At 36.3% G+C, this 19,957-nt stretch overlaps 1 protein-coding gene across 4 annotated transcripts in view; it reads left to right on the plus strand.

Moving 5' to 3' along the window:
• Positions 1-19,957, plus strand: part of LOC109098557 (B-cell CLL/lymphoma 9-like protein) — an 83,989-nt gene that overhangs the window by 50,837 nt on the left and 13,195 nt on the right. For all 4 annotated transcript variants that reach the window (XM_042717432.1, XM_042717431.1, XM_042717434.1 and 1 more), the window contains exons 2-3: positions 1,309-1,457; positions 15,243-15,320. The gene's annotated coding sequence lies outside the window, so the exon portion shown is untranslated. The remainder of the gene's footprint in view (positions 1-1,308; positions 1,458-15,242; positions 15,321-19,957) is intronic.

A 19,957-nucleotide genomic window follows, 5' to 3' on the forward strand; every position in this document is an offset into this window, starting at 1 on the left:
GCCAAGGTGCTTTTCAACTACATTTTCTTCAGAAGACTGTCAAAATGTGTTTGACCGTAGGAAGTTTTGGTGATTGAATTGTGTGCCGTATAGATAAGGTTGTCACAGTCAAGCAACTCTCATGCTTTGCATATTTGTGATATTATTAAAAAGGAAAGCCCATGTTTGCTGGGTGTGGTTTGCCAAGCATAAACATATAACTTTGAATGCTTTATTTATAGGTGTTACAACCTTTGGTTACCCTAGTTTGAACTTAAGTGACTTTTAGTGCATTATGTATGAATATTAAACACTGGTCTTGTGTGTAGTGTTGTGAGACTTTGGCTTAAGAGTACAATTTAGATATTAATGAGGAATTGTTTATTATTAGCGTCAGATTTGTTTTATAGTCAGGAGTAAATGATCAGATTGTGTACGAAATTGCTGACCTTTAAGATAAAGATGCTTTTTGTTTAGGTTAAGAAATAAGCTCTTCTAGCTTAACTAACTGTGTGTTTGGGAGCCTAACACCAACCACTTTGGATGTTCACTTTTACTTAAAATCGCTAAAGAAACATTACAGTGTGCTAATGAAACGCTTGTTTTCCTCTGTTCTGAACCTTGAATGTACTTTGGCAGTCTTGTAGACTACAGCAAATAGGAGACCTGAGGGAAATATTCCCTCCATTCTTTTAACCATCAGAGTGTGTGTTTAGAGAATGGAATTCTTGTTGTACCTATCCACAAAGTGAGTCATGTAATTGCTGCCGTAGGTTTGGTTTTGTCAAGAATTAGCATGTGAAGTTCGTTAGAACGATTGGAGGGGGAGGGAGGGGGGTTTCTTAAATTTCTTGGATTTCTTCTGGCAGCAAGCGTTCTATCCGTTTTGGCTTCACCTCGCCACAGCATGCAACAATAATGCCCGGTATTTGTCTCAAGTCACTGTGCAATAAAGAGAAGCCTGATACCAAATTGTCTGAAATATTGCATACTGTGATATATGAGAACAGTTTGGTTTTTCTTTATTGAATCTTTGTTTCTTGCTGCTGGATGATGTTGAACTGCATTGGCATTATTTGGAACCTCGCTTACAAAAATGGCTTCCTGTTTTTGCCCTCAATTCTGCACTTTCCATGAAATCTCATCATCACTTTTATGACTTGCACATAATCTCAGTGCATCCAGTTCTACTTGACATCTAAGAATAAATGCTCAAATAAGAAAAATCACACAACAACCTCTTCCACCGTCAAGCATCTACCGCTATCTTCAGATCTTGTGTGGTTGTGTGTATGTGGTCTGACTCTGAACTTCTTTTTTTCTCCACAGGTGTTCGGATAGAGTCTGTGATCTCCTGAGCTCACTGGTTTAATCTACGGGAGAAGAGGCGCTTTAACACGCTATTTACAGTGGAAATTATTTGCATGATCTTCAGATGAGGGAGAACGGGAGACTCTGAAACCTGAGGGGTTTTCAAGGTAAGTTAACTATAGTGCAATGCATGCACTGTCTTGTTTGACACAGATCTGTAATGTAGGATTTCATATTTAAGACCTTTTTGATTTAATACGGCAAAGAAAGATTAACAAGATTATTTTACATAAAATCAGTTGTTTTTACAGGACCATCATACTGGACCCTGCTAATTTATTTGAGTCCATTTAGGAGCAAGGCAGCCTACTAGATTGATTTTAATGGTATATTGATTGATAGAATATGTATATTTAAGTATAAGAATGCATTACTATTTCTCATGCTTGAGATTATGTATGAGTTTGTTCTACAGACAAGACTGATAGTTTCATTGAGGAGAAGTTTTCTGTTTGTTTTAAAGGAGTAGTTCGCCCAAAGATTCCTAACTTGCTTTCTTCCGTCGAACACAAAAGGAGAAATTTGAGCAATGTTTTAGCTGCACTTTTCCATGCTGTTGCAATTAATGGAGACACAAAGGAAGTAGAAGCATTATAAAAGTAGTCATGGACTATGTATTCCAATTCATATTATTTTTTTGTGTATGTGTCAGACAAACCGAAATTGAAGTCGTTATTCACTGCTAGTTCCTCAAGAACCAGAGTGATCTATTTTGTGATTGAATTGCTCAGCACGGTTTTGTGTATCAGCTTAACCAATTCATGCAAAATATTTGCTTAAGAGAATAATGCTGTTAATGTTGGCTTTTGCATTCTTGGTGAAGCTTTAAACACCATTCTCATTTAATTGCTATTGCATGGAAGAGAATGACAAGTACATTCTTTAAAATTTCCCCATAATATATCATAAGGGTTTGGTATGACAAGAGAGTGAGTAAATGATGACACATTTTTCATTGTTTACCTAACTATTCATTTAAGTAGAATTATGGATTTCCTGTTGGTGCATAAATATGTAAAAATCCAGTCCATGTAGCAACATGTTTAAAAAAACAAAAACACCCTAGCATTGTTGCTGAGTTTTGCTTAGGCAAGCATCACTCCATTTTTATTTTTATTTTTTTGAAAGTATAATTTAAGTCTAATAAGACATAGGGACCTTGAATTTCTTTTGCTTTTAGCGCTGATTATTTTCACTGCGTAGATTTTACAAAGCACCTATGGAATTTATCCACTGCATTTAAACATGCCAATTAATGGAATTGAGTTTGGGAGAAAGATTATGGGAAATAGTTATTTGATTGTTTCTTTTGATGCAATTTTAGTGTCTTGCTCTTTCAGTGTCTGTCCCACTCTCATATTTGGCAGATATTGCTGGTATTCTGTATCACAGGCTTGGCTGTAGTTGGGCTGTATGCCCAAAGGTGACTGATGCTAGCAACCTACTGTCCTTTGGCCAACAATAACTGTAGCCGTTTACTATGAATTGTGTTTGTGATGCATGAATAAACTTTTTAAGTCTTATGTTGGTTTTGAAAACGCAAATTCTCAGAAATAATCAAAACTTAGATGTGTAAGTAAAACAAGGAGTTTTAAAGGATTCCTTCACCCTTTAAATTTATAACTTTCATTGCTTATTTGCCAATCCATTTTTTATAATTAAAAGAGCAGCTAAGATATTGGGATTAATTTCCTCTTTTGTGTCCCACTGGAGAAAGAAGGTTATATAGGTTTAAAAAAAAAAAAAACGCTATTTTAATTTTGGGTGAATGAATACTTTATTTCATAGGCCAAACTAGACTGACACATTGAAGGGTGAAGAGCCGCCAAAATATCAATGTTGTAGCAAACAACATTGACTTGTCTGTAAAACATGTTTTTGGTCTGCCCAAATGTTAATGTCATAAGACAAACTTTGATTTTGTAAGATGGACCCAAGAAAAACCTTTTAAATGGATACTCCACCCCAAAATGAAAATTTTGTCATTAATCTCTTAACCCCATGTCGTTCCAAACCTGTAAAACCTCTGTTCGTCTTCGGAACACAATTTAAGATATTTTGGATGAAAACCGGGAAGCCTGTGACTGTCCCATATACTGCCAAGTAAAATACACTGTTAAGGTCCAGAAAAGGTATGAAAGATATCTTCAGAAGAGTCCATCTACCATCAGTGGATCAACCTGAATGTTATGAAGCTACAAGAATACTTTTTAGTGTGAAAAGAAAACAAAAATAACCATTGTGGAGAGACACACGCGCTTGTTTCCAGTTCATGTATACAACGCATGTGCATTGTGCTGCTGTTTACGTAACGCGCACATTTATTTACATTAATCGAAAGCAAGCGCATGCATCATGATGATACTCTCCACAATGGGAGCACGCCGCTGCAGACGGGATGAGGAGAAGAATTGTTGAATAAAACTGTTATTTTTGTTTTCTTTGCGCAAAAAAAATAATCTCATAGCTTCCTAAAATTACGGTCGAACCCCTGATGTCACATGAGCCCCTTTCACACTGCGATTCCGGCAAATACACGGGTAATGTGTCCCGGCATTTGTACCCGGGTCGCTAGATTTTGCACTTTCACACTGCCAGTGATTACCCGGAATATGTGCGTGCATTCACACACAAGCCGTAAAGGTCCCGTGAAGACACGTGACATCAGGAGTGTACGTGTAATGTACAAGTCGAAAACGCTAGGCACGTTAACTTTCACTGAAGCTGGTGAAAGATCTCAGCTTCAGCGCGGAAAGTAAGGAACTAACTGATCTCTGCTTCGTTACAGTTTGCGCATATTTGTTTCGTCGCGAACGTTGATCTGCCTTCAAAACACACTAAAAGAGTCGCGCGATAACGCACGTCATCACTACGACACGGCATTAGTTCTGGCTTTTGTTCACACAGCGCTCGTTCCGGGACTGAACCCGGCAATGTTACTAGGTCCCCGATCCGGGTTCAATCCCGGAATCAATCCCGGGACGTGTTTGGTTTCACACAGAAGTCGACCCGGCAATGTTCCGGCAATTTGCCGGGTCCGACGTGCAGTGTGAAAGGGGCTATGGACTGTTTCATTGAGGTCCTTGCTACATTTCTGTGCGTTGATCGTGGTAGTTCCCTTGCTGTCTATGGAGGGTCAGAGAGCTCTCGGATTTCATCAAATATCTTAATTTGTGTTCCTAAGATGAATGAAGGTCTTACTGGTTTGGAACAACATGAGGGTAATTAATGACAGAATTTTCATTTTTGGGTGAACTATCCCTTTAAATAATCTTTTATAGAGTTGTATATACAATTGTTTAGTGTTTTTTTTTTTTTTAATTGAAATGTATAAAATGTTTGTTTATTGTGTTTGTTTGAATTAGGGCTGAAAAGAGTATTATAGACAATGGTGACAGTTTTTTTTTTTTTTGTCAAATAGTCGTATGATATGGCCTAATGTAAGAGCCTGCAATAAAATGTATTGACCAGTGTGGTTCAAAAACTAAAGTGATTTATCTTGTTTTATTTATTAGTTAGAAAATATTTAATTCAATATTTTAACTTATTGCGAAAGCAAAAAGCCTACCAATTAATCTGTGAAATAATCGACAAGTCGATTAGTCGTGCTAATAATTGTTAGATTAATCAGTAAGCAAAATAATTTGTTTGCTGCTGTATTTTGAATCTATGTCTGCAAAGCTGGTATGGCAATGCATTGAAATACAATAACAAATAGGCCTACTTTGTTTCATAGTGTTAGCGTTTGTCTGAATTGATAAGTAAACTGAGCAATTTTAAATGTAAGTACTTGACTTGTGAGTGTATATGAGTGCATGCTGATGATTGTCTGGATGTGAACGTCTGTGTTTGAAGTATGAAGTGTTTCTAGACTACTAATTAGAATATATCAGTGTTATTGTCTGGCAGTGTTGAATGAGGTTTGTGTTGATGGCAAAGAACTGTCAAAGTTTTTGTGTGACTGAATTGGGAACCTGAAAGTTGAGTTGTCCGTGTACGGCGTCAGACATCTACATACAAAATGCCAACCTGTAATCACTGGTACAGCCTTTACGCCTGTCCTGCTCAGTGCCAGTGAAATGCTCTTTAATGTGTGTGTGCTTTGAGCTGAATGTTGTCACTGTATGTCTGGAACCAGTATGGTGAGAATAGTTTAAAGTGCTTGTTTGTCTATGAATGGGTTTTGTGTGAATTCTTTGCGATGACTTGCCCGTTTGTTTGTGTGCTCTTTGATTAGTACCATCCCCTCTTTCAGGTCTGTGTATGTTAGTTTGTGGTTTGCATTTCCTTTGCAGTTCATAATTAAAGGTGATTTTGATAAATGTGCAGGAGGATTTTATAAACCCCACTGGCCACAGCGGAAATCCTGCCCTTTAACTGGAGCTGGTCATACTTGTCTTTATTGGTTGTCTTGTTGCCAGGGTTACCTCACTGAATTATGAGTGTCATTTATCACTGCCAAACTTCTAAAACCCTGTTTTTTTTTAAAGTTTATATAATAGTCGCAGTTTAACCTGTAGGTTAATCTGGTATAGCATCGAGTTCATTGGAAAAGTTTTGACCAAAAATCCAAATGCTTGTTTTGCATAAAGTGGAAGCAAACAAGCAGGTTGTTTGTTTAAAATGAGCTGGTCTCTCCTGGAAAAATTTAATTTGCATGTGTAAATGTTTAGACTGTTTTTGCTTGTCGCATAGAGCTAACTAGATTTATTTTATTATCTTTGAGAATATAAATCATTACAAGCTTGCATTATAATTGGTCTTTTAAAGATGTTATGTAATGGAAGAAGAGGCAGATCTTTTTTATGTATTGTGATGTACATCTGAGTGAAACAGGAAAAAAGTAGGGCAGGTACTTGGTTATACTGGATGGATACCAATGTCAATAGAATCTTATGTTAGATTGAAAAAAGGGGGTGGAGTTTGAGCAGATTAAACGATTGGACAAGCCCGACAAGTCTGTCAAACTGTATTTGCTGAACTTCAGGTGTGTGCGCTTTATATTATCTGTGTCTTTACATATTGACTGTGAAATCGTGTGCATTTTTATGTATGAGTTTTCTATAGTTTATCAGTCTTTAAGTTACACACAAATAGCAAAATTTAAAACCATTGCTTGATTGACAGATGAGTGCAATGGTTGATTGACAGGAGTAGGCAGTTTTGCATCAGTGTGCATAGTGTAAATGTGATGTGGACTACCTCCCACTACGGTTTGGATCACAAAACTTTCTGGATGCGTTGTATGTAGGTCTGACCACTTGTAATCAGATCACCTGAGACTGAAGTTGTAAACGGGGCCTAAAATGCATTACTCTCTTGTAGACTGGCATAGATTGAACTCATTATAGTCTAATCCAGTTTGTGTTAGACAAAGCAGAAGCCCACACCTGTATTTGCATTGTTTGCATTGTTGCATCGTTCCTGTATTTGCTCCCAGTTGGACCACCTAAAAAAATGCTCATAAACCCTCTAAAACAAGCTTGCTAAACCAGCTGACCAGGCTAGTTGACCAACTTAAAACCAGCTATTTTTTAGTTTTAGCTATTTTTTTTAAAAAAATTTTTAAGAGGGATGTAAATAAGATATATGAATGCAGTAATCATTCAGTACCATAATATATATTGAAATAATGTCTCATATATCATCTTTGTACCATGGTCCTGCTGCCATAGTACGGTTTTGTGAGAGTGGTTTTCTTCAGTCTTTTCATTTTACCTTATTATAGTTGGTTTGCTGGTAGAGTGTTGGAGTATATCTATTAAACAGTTCAGAAAATGCCCTGAAATTTAATTTGTAGTTTAAATTCGCAGATTAGAAGTTGAGTGTTGTGTAATAGTGTAATCATTGTCTGTTCTCAGACAGAATCTAGCAGCATTAAATCAACCTGCAGTTCACCAAGTCTGTTAGCCAAATTGTAGCCTCAAGCGAATGAAGAGAGCAGGAGCTTCTACTTCCTGCTAACCACATTTATACAGTGGTAAAGTGCACACATATGATCAAATATTTTAACTGAAAAGCTTTTTATATCAGTATGAAATTTAGACACGTCCTAGACATAATTTTTGCACTTGCATTTAGTCATAATGTACAATTAGTATTTGAATTGGCAAAGCTTATCAGCGTATTTCATAGCGATACATAGCAAAACCCTAAAGTGATGCTTTTTTTGACATACAGAAGCATTTGTATTAGCATTGTTATTCTACTTTTCATGCCAGTATAAATTAAAAATATATATATTTAGCCAACGGTAGTAGTAACCGTATTTGCATTAGCAGTCTTGACTTTTTAGGCTCTTTTTCTGGCTAGCAGTATTCGTAACTATATTCATCTGAGAGTGTAGCGCTCTCAATATGTAAGCATCATTAAATGCTAATCATGGCCGCTGGGTGCTGTGCTGCAGAAATAAGCTTTTTGGTCTCATGGTTTCTCACTGGTGACCAAGTAACCCTGTCCTGACACAGTCTCGCTGGCTTCTCCCCTACAGGCCAGCGCACCATCTGTCCACCCTCACAGCTGTCGTCCAGAGCAGCTTTAACCAAAAAGATTCTTTTTAATCTCTGCGCGAAACCATACTGCTCTGCTAATCTTAGTGCGCTTGCTATTCTGCCAAGCTTATTTTTGGAATTAGGTATTAGGATCAGAGATGCTCCTTTACCTTCTGTACAGATGGTGTTTGTTTTCGTATTGTAATATTGGTCAAGCTACTGCACAGTGGGACTGTGGAGTAATATTGATTCATGTAGACAAAGCCCCCAACCATCTTGTCTGTCTTGGCTTACTTACTCACCATGTATTTTTGAGTGGCAGACAGACAGTTAAGAGTAGGGATGGGAATCTTAAAGTGATAGTTCACCCAAAAATGAAAATTGTGTCATTTAAAGGGGTGCTATTATGCTTTCGCTTTTTCAGCTTTAGTTAGTCTGTAATGTTGCTGTTTGAGCATAAAAAAGATCTGCAAAGTTACAAAGCTCAAGGTCCACTTCAGAAGGAGATATTTTATTTAACAGAAATCACTTTTTAAAAACTACAATGAATGACTCGTTTGGAATACAACAAATATTTTCCGGGATTTGTGATATCACAAAGATCGACGAATGGGACGAGGCCTGGTTGAGCTGCACTTAGCCAGAATGCGAATCCATCAACAGAAACATACATTAGCCGAACCCTGTTTGTTTTAAGTGTTATTCATAGCAAATCATATTACAGATGCATAGTCTGATTTAAGTTGAACTGCGGTCCCAGTGCGTGGAGAACCGTATGGTTTGATTTTTTTTTTTTTTTCGTGATCCGCTCCACCCCTAATAAATATATATATCTAGTCGCCAGTGGTGACCAAAGCAGAACTTCACTCGCAAATTAATATTTTTGGTCAAAAATTTTAGTCACAGTCAGAAGCCCTGTAAGGTGTGCAATTATTCTCCAGAAAGCACACACAAATGCAGTAGTTCCACGTCTGTCGACTTCATTAATTTTGTCACTTTGCAAAATTATTTCAGTTGTTTCAAAGTCCTTACTGTCTACAACGGCAAAAGAACTAAAACTAACAACCAAGACACTGACCAGGCAAACAAAAATGGCCTTTAATAGCATAAAAATGACTATTCCATGTTTTTTTTTTTTTGGTTAAAATTCCTTTTATTACATATGGAAGCATGATTTCTTTCTCCCACTTTCTCTCTTTCAACACATGCTGTACGAAAACATGCACAAAACGTGTTGTCAGATTGATTTTTTTTTTCATAATAGTTAAAATGGTAACAGAAAAGCAACATGACATATAAACATAAAAATCACTGTTTTTGATGCAGTTAAACTTACTTTAGCTATTAGTAAAGACTCGTTTGCCGAAAAAAGGTAGAAAGATAAAATAATTCCAATAATTGTATTAATTTACATATCAGTGCCTCAAGCCTCTGTTTTTAGCTCTAAAATTATATTTTGGAATTAGCAAAGGACACTTGGGATGAGATGTGTAAGAATTAGACAAATACTTGACGAATGTCTTGAAATAAAACATCTGAACAGTGTCCTGAGGTGTGGTTATGGAGGTATATGTGGAATAATTTTTTCCAGTCTGTTGATACTGTCAGTAATTCAATGGACCGTCGTCACGTTTTACTTCCTTGTAGTGTCACTGTAGATGCAGTGTGCCATCAGTTGCATCACAGTTCTGACACCATGCTTACTGTATTTACTGCACTTGAGTCTACTCAGGAAAGGTGTTATTGAAGATTTTCCCCTCCTTCTCAGTTTCTCCTTTAGAAATAATCTCATGTGCTAACAAGACTGATCTCTCTTTTGTTTTTAGTCCTCTTGTAATGATATGGTACTGGTGGGGGGCACTGCTGACTTAAAGCTGTGCCATTTATGGTGTATGTGTTCACAGTTTCAACCTCTGTGGGATATGGAGAGGTCCAGCTGTGCCAGCTTGCACCCACCAAGCCAAGAGCAGTTCAGGCCAGAGCATCTGTGTGCCAGTTCAGAAGTGTGTGTGGGGGGTTTGTGTGCCAGCCTGCTAAATGGACCAAAATTTAACAGTGTCATTTTGTTGGACGTCTGTCTGTGTTTTTCTGTGTCCTGATAATCTGGATCTATATGAAACAGAATAGCAAATTACGACAGTGTTTATTAATGTGAAGTAGTCTACACTATCTTTGTTACGGGTCAAGAGATGATGTTCAGATAAATGTTGTTCCAAACTGGAAAGACTTTTTCTTATGTGGAAGACAGCTTTTCTTTCCATCCAGAAAGTTTTTTGGATTTTTTTTATAGTGTTGTCAGCAGAAGATCTAGAATTTTTGAATTTTTTTTTTTCCCGTAGTTTATTATTTATTTTTTTTTTTCTTGTTTTTTTTCTTTTTTCTGTTTATTTATTTGTTCATTTACCTATTTATTTTTATTTTCATTCTTGCTATGAAAATGCTTCTAGATGCTAGATACATGGCATAAAACAAAATAGAAACAAAAATAAATTCTTTGCTACACATTGTAAAGTTGTGCTGGCTAAATTCACTTGGAAAATATTTTTTAAAAATAAGTTTTTAAGTCAAAAATGATTTATATATTGATATATATTGGCCAGAATATAAAATATAGTTTTTATTTTTATATTTTAGTTTTCATTTCATTCCAGTTTTTATCAGTTTAGTTGTTTTGTTGTTTATAGTGTGTTTTTTTTTTTATTTCATTTTCAAGTTATTTTATTTTATTTTGATGTTTATTTTTTTAAGCAAAAAATCTTTGATTTAGGTTTTTTTTTTTCAGTTTTCTTCTCGTTTTCTTCCGTTCTGTTGCACTTTTTGTGTTTTAAACATAAGTCTTATGCAAACAGCCAGTTATACTGGTAAGTTGACTAATTGTTCAGGCAACCGACTGATAGTTAGATTTTTTTTACAATGTATAGTGGTACTCTGTACATTTGTGCACATGAAGTATTGCGTGTGTGTGTGTGTGAGAGAGCATGCTCATTTTCTCCGGTTGTGTGTGAATGCATGCATGCACGTGCATACACTTACGTGCCAGCGCACATCACCCTTCTCACCAGCTGGTCGTCTGACATCATGTCACCATGGCGCCAGGCCTTTGGCGGCCTGTAGAAGCCTGCAGCACCATGCCAACAGCACACACAGAAACAGGAGTTTAGTCTTGCATTTAGGGAGCGGGAACACCATGCCAACTCTGGTAGCCAAGCAGGAGAGCCTTCTATTGCAGACACACACATACACACAGGAGCGAGTGTGATCCATGCCAGCGGTGGTCTCAGATCAGGAGAGCTCACTTCACTAGACAGACACAGACACTCCACTGAACAAAGGAACCTACACGGCCAAGAGTGCAGCGCTGCATTTAGAGAGCGCGAGGAGGAGAACGGATGAAGGCACTGAACATTTGTCTACTGTTTTAAGTTCGCCGGGTTCAGCCCGGGCCTGCACAGTTTACGGCTAATGCGTTTGGAAAATGTTCAGGTGCTGTGGAGGAAACAGACGCACGCCTGGTAGAAATAGGCATTTGAGCATTGGAACAGCATGTGTAACTATTGTATGAAACAGTGTTTTTGAGTTGAGAGAGAAAAATCACACTGCAAAAAAGCAAAACAGTGGAATACAAATGCAATTGCAACTTTTTTTTTTTCTTTTCATTTTAAATTAGTTTCCATTTCATCCAGACCACTTTTCATATATCATTGCATGGATGGTGAAGTCTATCTCCCTATCTTGAGCTGTAAAGGCAAGGAAATATCTTGGCTATTTTATTTTAGCTTAGCTTAAGTTTAGTTTGTTTGTTTATTTTTACTTTTATTTTGAACATGCTTTGAATTTCTCTCTTTGCTTCTTGATTTCCTTGTAGATCTCTTTCTTGCCAATAAATGGGTTTGGACGATATATTAATCTCTTGTTTGGCCAATTGGGGATTGACCAATGACAGTAAATTATCCTCATGTTGTTCCAAACTTTTATTTCTTGCACAGAACACAAAAGAACATACTTATCATAATGTCCAAGCTAAGACATTTCTATATAAATATATAGAATGTGTCTTCCTTTGTGTTTCATGCCAGACAAAGCCATGCAGATTTGGAAAATCAAAGAAATACAGCTGTCAATCCCAAACACTGACTGTACGAATATTATTCATAGAGCACTGCTTTTGTTTTGTGTGGTTTGTTTATTGAGGGTCTGTGTTGGTCTAGGATCAGACTTCCTATCATATATGCAATACCTTTATGCTTTCTAGATGATCAGTTGCATTAGTCCCCCGTTGGCCCTAAATAAGTTTTTCTTCCTTTGTGAGGGCCAGAGAGGTATAGTAGGCTTATTTTTGTTTGACAGTACTAGACAGAGAGGGAATCATTGCCTTCCAGCAGCAGGGGAGCATATAGGTTTCTGCACCAGTTCTCTCTGAACAGATAAACTGGTTTGTTGGAGCATGTGTGGAATGCTATTGTGAAAGCGCCGTACAGCAAAAGGTTAAGTCGTACCATGTCTGCTTGCGTCACTGTCTGCTGATGGGAGGCTGGGTGTATGTGTGTTTGCACACAAAAGAACCTGTAATTTGAGGCAGTAATATCTGACAGACTTATGACGGCAGCCAGTTTTGCTATATCTCATGCACGTCATGTACTGTGTGCATGTCTGATGTCACCTAGCTCAATGTGGATACAGCGAAAGCCTTTAATTGGCACATAACTATAAAACTGTTAAAAAGATTGACTATAACATAATCCTGGGCGTAGATACGGGCGAGCTGAAGGATGTTTTTAGGTCTTGAATGAGAGAAGCCAACAATCACCTTGAAGTGATTGACAGAAAACAAGGGAAGGCGAGGAAAGTTGTAAATGTTGTGTGTTTTGTGAGATTATTAAAAGGTTATGAGTGTTGTTTATGATCTCATAGCAGATTTAAAGGAACAATTGCTCCATAAGGAAAATTGGTGTTAATAACTCACCCCATGTTGTTCTAAATGGTGGAGCGGAGATTTGTAATTTTGTCTGTTTTGCTTTTTTTTTTTTTAATAGCATGTGTGTGTGTGAGTTGTATAGACCTGCAATTGATCATGATGCACAACTGGTCATGTTTTATTTTTTAAATAAATAGTTTTATTATGCAAACCATCTTAACACCTCAAACAAAGCAAGTGGTCAGCATTTTTAGTCCTGCCAGATAAAATAATTTAAATCAATTGTAATCAATTTTTTTCAATAGGCAGAGAAATATCCTTGATGTTTTTTTTTTTTTTTGTTTCTTTCTTTTAATTAAATGTTCTGTTTATTGCTTTTATTTTATACTTGCTTATTTTAATTTAAACTTATTCTATTTTATACTTATTTTATAGCTTTTATTTATTCATTATCTGTCTGTCTGGAAAAAATAAGGCGGTGAGTAAACCACCAAATTTGTTATTTTGAGAGAACTCCTATTTTTTTTTTTTTGGTCTGAAAAATAGTTTTTGTGTTTGTTTGTGTAGCAGATTTATGAAATAGTCTGTTAATGTGTTTATCTCATACACAGAATCTGCTGTTGCAATCAGATTAGTTCAGTGTTTGTCTCTCACTCTCTCTGTCCAAGACACATTCAAGTTCGTTCAGTCTCTGGTAGTGGCTTCACATCACAGTGGAACTCATACTGAATGTGACTTCCTCAGATGATATGGCCAATTGATGTCACATCAGGAGAAATCATTTCGCTGTTAGAAACAACAGAGAAATGGTTCTCATGTGGCGATACACAGTTTCTCCCTGTTTGATTTGGTATAATATTCTGCTGACCCAACTATATGCCTTTTTACTTGAAATTTATGCTCACATTTATTAAAAACCCACACATGTGGTAGATGAGGCCTGGTGAATCGTGCAAATGCTTCGATGAATAGCGTGCAGGCAACTTTAACTTACCATACCACTCATTTGCTGCTATTCTATCCAATTAAAACTAGTACAAAAAGTCATAATCTCACTGGACTGAACCAGATGTCTAAAATGCAGGAAGACTCTTTTAATGACTTTGGGGAAAGAGGAAGCTGGTTGTAGATCAGCTCGTGTTTAGAGTAGGAAGTGACCTCATTAGACGAGGAAGCTTCTGATGGGATTTAGAGTGTCACTTTGAAACAAAACAATGCGTCATTTATTTACGACGTTGTATTGTCTGCTTTTTGTCTGAATGTGGGCTTTGAAGCTCAGTTTTTAACTGTGGGCGACGTGTGTTTGCATCAGTGCCTGGAACCTTTGATAAACTTCTTTCATGTCTTATTTCTATGAGTTTATTATATTTGGGGACACCCACACAGATTCACATTTTCTCTTTCACTCTCATACACTCATCTTCTCTTGAAGCTTGCTGATTTCATCAGTGCTTCTCATCTGGTCACTGCACCTTTGCATGTCTATATCACCGTGTTTGTGCTTGTTCCAGAGACTTTAATTTTAGTGCTGTTTTTTTTTTTTGTTCAAACTTTACTTGTCAGGTTTGAAAGGCCAAATTTTTCTAACATTGAATTCTAAATGAAATATTTTGAAGAATGTTCATGCTGCTCTTTTTAATGTGGTGGATGCATAAAGTGTCTGGTTGGCTGAAAAAAATATATATATGTGTTCCTGTGATGCAAAGCTACATTTTCAGATCTTTTGTTTCTTCAGGTTTCCTTTATTGAATATTTATTTTCTTGATGAACATTTGTTTGCAATAAAAATCTTTTGTTACATTGAGAAATTTGCTGTCACTTTAGATTAATCTAATGCACCATTGCTGAATGAAAGTATTAATTTAAAAATAAATTAATTAATCAAAAATCTCACAGGCCCCAAAACTTTAAACAGTAGTAAATACATTAAAATAAAGAAAAGGAAAGAGAGAAAAAATATAATATAGGTACCTCACAGAAATTATTGGTGTCCACTTTAAAATTCAGTTCTTGCTCTGTCATATTTAAAAACACAATGTCATCGTCATTGACATCAAACCTGGAGCGTAAAATCTTGATTGCTAACTTTGAATATGTGCTGATGCAATTGACATTTCAGAGCTCCTGCTGACGGCTAGATTTAAATGAAAAAAGTGGAATCATACACGTATTAAATGATATAAATGGGGATTTGGTTGAGCTGTTTCTTTCACATGTTTCATTGTGGTATATTACAGCATGTAGTGTGAATGTGGGAGCGGGTTTGACAAGCTTGAAAATTCTTTATAATGATACACTTCTCAAGCAAGTGTCATTCAATCAAAATCTGCTTACCCATCTATTATTAATCAAGCCATTACCTCAGTCTGTTCTGCAGATCTGGCTTTAACACACTGCTCTTGTCTCTTAAAGCATTTCCTCGGCAGTGTTACATTGGCCCTCAGAGTGTGTTTAATAAATGTATTCTCTGTCTCTTTCTCTCTCAGATCGTAGTGCGGTTGGTGGTGTTCTGTTGCAGTCAGTGCAGTCATGGCCACAGCTATATCGTGACATAGAGGGACATGGTGAGTGCAGCTTACATGGCTTATTTTCATGCCTTTGTTAATGCATTCATGTCAAACAGCAGCTGCGATGTATTTATGTGTGACATACACTACAACTCAATGCAATTCAATTTCACATGATCCTTCAGAAATCATTCTGATATCATGATTTGGTGCTCAAGAAACATTTCTTATGATTATCATTATTGAAAACGTATGTACTACTTAGTTTTTTTGTGGACATTGTGATATGGTTTTTATTTTATTTTTCAGGGCTTTTTAATGAATAGAAAAAAACAACATTTATGCAACACAGAAATCTTTGGAACATTACTAATGTGTGTTTTGTCATTTTGAATTAGTTTTAACCGTCTTTGCTGAATTAAAGTGTTATTTTAAACAACAATTTTACTGCGATCAAGCTTTGAACAGTAGATGTATTAAAATTACAATGACCATTAAAATTAAATAGATTCAGGACAGAAACTTGGATTGATGAGTCCTCCTGACTCTCTGTGAAACTTAGTGGTTATGATCAAAAGTGGACCTCTTTATGGATCCCAAAATCAATAAGTATAGTCCAGAATTCTTTCTTTATTTTTTTGGTCTCTGAAGAGACTTAGTGGAAGTTGTTTTTGTCCTTCAGTGTTTACTCTTGTCAATTGAGAGAGTTTTTGTCTTTAAGAGAAATAAAACTGCTCATAATTAATTTACTTTGAGCTAATAATGCTGGTTTATGACCAGTGAATCCCTTTTTCTGTTAGACTGATGGCACTCACATTTCAGCAGTCTCAATCTTTTTTTCCCTCCCAGAATGCAATGAGCTTGAAATGATTGAACTGAATTGTTTACAGTTTTAATTTAGCAGTGCAATATGTCTTTGTAAAAAGTGATTACTTGGATGATGTCCATTGCTTCTGTCATCGGCTTTTATTTTTTTTTTTTTTTTTTTTTTTTTTTTTTTTTTTACATCTGTGGGTAAATTTGATTCTGATAACACAAAGTAACATGCTAAATGACAAATGTATACTGCTCTTTAAAGTCTAATTTGTTAGTTTTATAATTAAGTTAAACTGATGTAATTCAAGCAATTATTAAATGACTAGAATAGTTTTCACTGCATGATTATTAGCTATAAATCATTTAATAAGGTCACATTGATTGGTTTGGCTTCTACCTTTTTTTTTATATTGTAGAGGACTTATTCAATCTAAGTTAACTGCCTACTTTTTCTGTCTACTATAGATATTGTAGAATTTTTATTATTTAATTTTTTTTTGGTATCAGCATGTTACCCACATACCAGTACTTTTTACATCCCTACTTGTGCATATAGTCCACTTTAGTTTTTTTTTTATTATTAAGTATAATTAAATTCTTAAAATACAGGTGTTATGGTGTGCATAGAATAGATTAGAGGTGCTCGGTCCTGCTGGAGATCTGCCCTCCTGCAGTCTTGAGCTGCGGCTGTAATTACACGTGCACCTGAAGGAGCTAATCAGGGTCTTTGGTTCACTTTCAAATTACAGTCAGGTGTATAAGAAGAAAAATCTGCAGGTGCAGGACTGAGTCCTTCTAGCTGATAAATAGACTTATTATCAGTTCATAAGTGTGCCGTATTAAGTGTTTATGGTGAACCGGTCTCTGCAGCATCTCTTTGGTGTAAAACCATTTTGTAACAAGGCATGATGTGATAAACCCTGTCTTTTCAACTTCTGAGTGTCAGTGTTAATCAGAGTGTGAACCAGTGTGGCAAGCTATTAATGTGGTTAAAACACACGCCACTATTTTGAAGCTGAGCTACTATAATGCTGCTGAGAAATGTAGTTAAATTTAGTGTTGCTATTTTTAATTGGTGTTTTTTATAACTATTAATATTTTAAATTTTGTCCTCAAATTTCACTTTTAAAGCGGTCATTTGATGTTGCTATAAAGAACATTATTTTGTGTATTTGGTGTAATGAAATGTTTATGCGGTTTAAGGTAAAAAAAAAAAAAAAAAAAAAAAACCCTTTATTTTCCACATACTGTACATTGTTTCTCCTCTATGCCCCGCCTTTCTGAAATGTAGTTTTTTACAAAGCTCATCGGGCTAAAAAGCGAGGTGTGCTCTGATTGGCCAGCTATCCAGTGCATTGTGATTGGCTGAATGCCTCAAGCATAGGTGTAGCATACGCATTGAATGTAGTATCGCCGTACCCTTACTAGTAACTGGTCGCGACGACGCGGACGCAAATCGGATCATCAAGTCTCACGGTTCGGAATGATGCACCCTGGACCGCCCGCCATTTTTAAATTCCGAAATTCAGTTGGAAATGGACCAAGTCGATTAATTGAAGAAGTGAGGAAATACAGCCATCTGTATGACGGATTACAAAGATGCCATTTTGTCGGATCAGCAACTAGCGTTTCGGGCGGCGTAACTGCAAAAGACAAATATTTCGAAGTATTTACGGCGTGCCTACGTGCTTTCCACGACGTACACTATTACTTAAAGCGAAGATATAAATTGGCCTTTCTTTGATACCACAGCACACTACGGTTTTTGACTACTCGGAGATTAACTAAGAAAATATTTCAATTTAACATTACTTAAAGCGAAGTACTACTTTGATACCAGAGCAATACTACTAATTAACTAAGAAAATAAACAAATTAACAAGCCATAAAAAAAGAACAAATACACAAATTAAAGCATAAAATAAAATAAATACAACAGAATATGTTACAAATAAAGTAAGGTTGGTAGTGTTCAAATACAGAAATGCAATAATCAGGGAAAATAACACTGCGTAGTGTTCACTGTATAAATTAAGTATATGTAAGGTTGTTTTGTTGTTTTTTTATGACACAGCATATTTATTGCTGTTTAATGATCCATTAATGACAGCATCCAGTCTTTTCGTTTTTAACTGACATAACTGACTTGCGTTTACCTGAGATGGGATATTTTTGTTGTTTAATGATCATTAATGACAGCAGCAGTATTTCGTTTACCTGAATGATTGTTGAGATGGGTATGCTCGCGAGTAACGAATTGAGTTCCCTTTCGCCTTTTCTCTATGGAATTGTTTAAAATTTGCTTTCTTGTGTAAATATGAACAAATGATAAACTTATACTCTATTATGATTAAATTTTGCAATTAATCCACAGATCACCCGCGTGCCGAACCATGGTGCTTGGTCCGTATGGATCACGGATCAACTACGATCCGTTTAACCAATACCCCTTACTATACTGTGATGCGTGTCCCGGTCAGAACAGACAATAACAATAAAACCCATTACAAACGAGGCATTTGTTGCATGCAGTGGGGACATAATCACGGATTATAATGACTTATACTGTGTTTTTACACGTTGCGTTGCATCGCGCCACATAAAACCATGTCTGCAGTTTTGATCAGAGAAACGACAAACAGCAAGCTCTACTCTACACCAGCGGTTCTCAATTCCAGTCCTTGCACCCCCATCTCTGCATATTTTGCATGTCTCTCTGTTAATACACCTGCTTTAGATAATCAGCTTGTTAGAAGTGAGCTCCATGCATGAACTGTGTTCCCAGAGACGTGGTCCCTACACAGTGTTCATTGCTCCCTACTCCATGAGCAGGGGAAATCTGTTAAAGTTTACCTCACTTCGGAACATTCATTAACGGATTTGCACTGCGCAACGTCTTCACACACGGACAAGTGTGACATCATATACCTCTGTAAATAAATACAATTTAAATTTACGTATCGCACACTTTAATGCATGTTAAATGTAACATATGTTCACTTCGTACTGGAATCATGGCGGAATATCCTGTGATGTCCACTTCGCAGGGCACTTACGTTCGAATAGAACAAACGTCTGAAGCCATAAGAGAAACATACAAAATGTGCAGAGGAGGGGGGGGGGAGGGATTAATTAATGATGAGAGCTGATGTACTATAATAATCAAAACTTGCGTTTGAATCATCAGTGGCAAATCCTTTATATATGTAAGATATATAGAGTCAGAACAGCCGGCATTGTAGTCTTCTTCTATCCCAGGATCAAGAAACAGTCCTCCATAACATGTGCTGCACACATCTGAATATTTGGGTTGAACTGTTCTGGAACAGTGTTGTAAATACAACTTAACGACTGATTTCTAGTTGTGACCTCTTTTGTAATGCCAAACGAAGTATTTTCGCTTTCACAACGAAACAGTGTCTTCACGACATGGCGCCAGCGGCAACAGCAAGAATCAAAGGTTACACCTTCTTTCTTTGTGTGAACATTTGGGTGGCATTATGCAAATCGTTCCACATCGTGATGTAGACATGTGGGGGCGGGTTTGAATGAGCCATTTTAGGAGGGTGTGGATGAGTCTTAACTTTCATAAAGAATATCTCTTTGGATTTGAGACTTTAGTCTTTGCAACTTTTTACAGACATTCTTTATGCACTAAGAGCTTGTAACACTCCAAAGAGTAAGGAAAACTTGAAATCACATAATATGACCCCTTTAATTTTAGTTTTAGTACTTTTAGCAGTTCGGTTAGTAAGTGTCATTTTCAAAAAAAATTGTTTATTTTTAGTTTGTTGTAATGTCATTTTTATCACTTTTTATTTAATTTTATGAATTATTTTTTTCATTTATAAATTTCATTTTTATATTTTCCAATTTAA

Source organism: Cyprinus carpio, chromosome B1 (genome assembly GCF_018340385.1).
Source record: "Cyprinus carpio isolate SPL01 chromosome B1, ASM1834038v1, whole genome shotgun sequence".
In the NCBI taxonomy this organism is placed as follows: domain Eukaryota; kingdom Metazoa; phylum Chordata; class Actinopteri; order Cypriniformes; family Cyprinidae; genus Cyprinus; species Cyprinus carpio.